Source organism: Procambarus clarkii, chromosome 64 (genome assembly GCF_040958095.1).
Source record: "Procambarus clarkii isolate CNS0578487 chromosome 64, FALCON_Pclarkii_2.0, whole genome shotgun sequence".
In the NCBI taxonomy this organism is placed as follows: domain Eukaryota; kingdom Metazoa; phylum Arthropoda; class Malacostraca; order Decapoda; family Cambaridae; genus Procambarus; species Procambarus clarkii.
This window is the reverse complement of record NC_091213.1, coordinates 12,825,924-12,828,469: the sequence shown is the minus strand read 5'-3', so window position 1 is coordinate 12,828,469 and position 2,546 is coordinate 12,825,924.

Sequence of the window (2,546 nt, the reverse complement as noted above, 5' to 3'; positions counted from 1 at the left end):
TCTCCTCCCGCCCTCCCTCAATCCCTCCATCTCTCTCTCCCACCTGTGTTTCTCTCACTCTCAGTCCCTCTCACACTCTCTCCTTCCCTCCCTGTTTCAATCTCTCGTTCCTTCTTTCCTTGCCTCCTCTCAATCTCTCTTTCTATCCACCCTCTCTCATCTCTCTCCCTTCCTCTCTTCCTTATTTTCTTTCTTCCTCCATTTCTTCGTCATTCAATCTCTCTTTCCGTATAACCTTACATCTCGATTTATCCTTTTCGTCCCTCCTCCTAGCCATTCATCCAACCCCCATCCTTTCCTTCAGCTATCCATCCTTACCCGTACCTATTCCTATATTGAATAACTTTGTCTTCTGCTCGTTCCGGCTGACTTCACTATCTTAATCTCTTCACTAACCTGTTTCACCGCCGACCTTAACTGAAGAGCTTCTCTTCAGCTCCTTGTCCGACAGTCCTTATGATAATTATGTGATTGTACTGATATACCTTAATACGTTACTGGAGTCGCTATTATTCTGTTTCTTTCTAATCGCGTTGGTAAACGATATGCGTCAAACCTGTGCTTTATAACGCCGCCAAAGGGACATATGATTGTGTTCAGATAGGAGCAAGATATTTCACCTGGGGGTCAGAGATGCGAACCTGGGGTCAGGTTCAGGTCTGGAATTACACTTGAAAATTGAGACGGTGTGTTGTAAAATTAGTCAATATGCCTCTGGATATATTTATATATAAATATATATTTAAGGTACCCGTTATCTATATTTGTAGATATTTTTTGGGGGGGATATAAGGTGTTGTCAGAGCGCTGGGTTGTCAGTTACTCATCTTTAATTACGAAAGTGATGAAGATACGTTAATTCTTATATTATTATTGGGGGTATTCCCTATACTTCTCTGATTGGGGAACTGTATTAGTCTACTACTGTTTATGGGGACTGTGTGTCATAGGTTACTGTTGATGAGACTGTATGCCATAGGTAAACTGTTGATGAGACTGTATACCATACGTAAACTGTTGATGAGACTGTGATATTGGTTATAGTGTCTTAAACTGATAACGATTACTCAATGAAGCAAAAGTGACCTTTCACCGGCCAGTTGAGATCCTCCTAAATTCTGACAACTTTATTTACCATCTCGTACGCCCTGGTGATGTTTAGGATGAAGGTTCAATAATGTTATTTGATCCTAAATCAGCCCATAACCTTTTGATTGCATCACGTGAAAAGTTGTCGACGAGCTGTTCAAATATAATAATATGTGTTTTATATCAAACTTGTTTTGGTATGTAAAAAGTAGTGAAATTGAAAAGTAGTGATAAAAAAGTAGTGAAATTCTCGTTCAGTTTCTGACATTCAGTTATGTGGTTCGTGTTGTATTGTACATTGTACCTTTACTTCATATACATGGTAGGCACAGCCTGATGCGTGGCCTGATGTGAGGTACAGCCTGGTGTGTGGGGTACAGCCTGGTGCTGGGGTACAGCCTGGTGCTGGGGTACAGCCTGGTGCTGGGGTACAGCCTGATGTGAGGTACAGCCTGGTGTGTGGGGTACAGCCTGGTGCTGGGGTACAGCCTGGTGCTGGGGTACAGCCTGGTGCTGGGGTACAGCCTGGTGCTGGGGTACAGCCTGGTGTGTGGGGTACAGCCTGGTGCTGGGGTACAGCCTGGTGCTGGGGTACAGCCTGGTGCTGGGGTACAGCCTGGTGCTGGGGTACAGCCTGGTGCTGGGGTACAGCCTGGTGCATGCCTTACACTTACTCCCTGCTCTCTCCACTGCACCCTCCAGTCTCCCGCCGACCCTCGCCTCAGACCAGTAACAATAGCGGAACGCAGGAGGTTCACAATAACCCAGTGGTAGACTGCACCCCAGACACCCTATGGCGACCGTCGGTTTATTAGTGGAGGTGGGCCACAGCTCCGACACAGAAGGCGTTGGGGGTTTATTAGTGGTGGGGTCAGGGCTCCTACACAGGTTGGGGGTTTATTAGTGGTGGGGTCAGGGCTCCTACACAGAAGGCGTTGGGGGTTTATTAGTGGAGGTGGGCCACAGCTCCGACACAGAAGGCGTTGGGGGTTTATTAGTGGTGGAGTCAGGGCTCCTACACAGAAGGCGTTGGGGGTTTATTAGTGGTGGGGTCAGGGCTCCTACACAGGTTGGGGGTTTATTAGTGGTGGGGTCAGGGCTCCTACACAGAAGGTGTTGGGGGTTTATTAGTGGTGGGGTCAAGGCTCCTACACAGGTTGGGGGTTTATTAGTGGTGGGGTCAGGGCTCCTACACAGGTTGGGGGTTTATTAGTGGTGGGGTCAGGTCTCCGACACAGGAGGCATCAGGGGGGAAGATAATTAGTGATGTGTCAAAGATCTGACAGTTAGAACAGGTATATAAAGTTTATTGGAGGCGGGTGGAGGCCCAGTTAGAGAGACGTTATTGTGTTTAGTAGTTCTAGCTAAGAACACAAACAGTTAGAAATTGGGTCTGGAGTTTGCTATAATTAGGCGAGAATGTGGACAATTAACAAATACAATTACAATTTACTAGA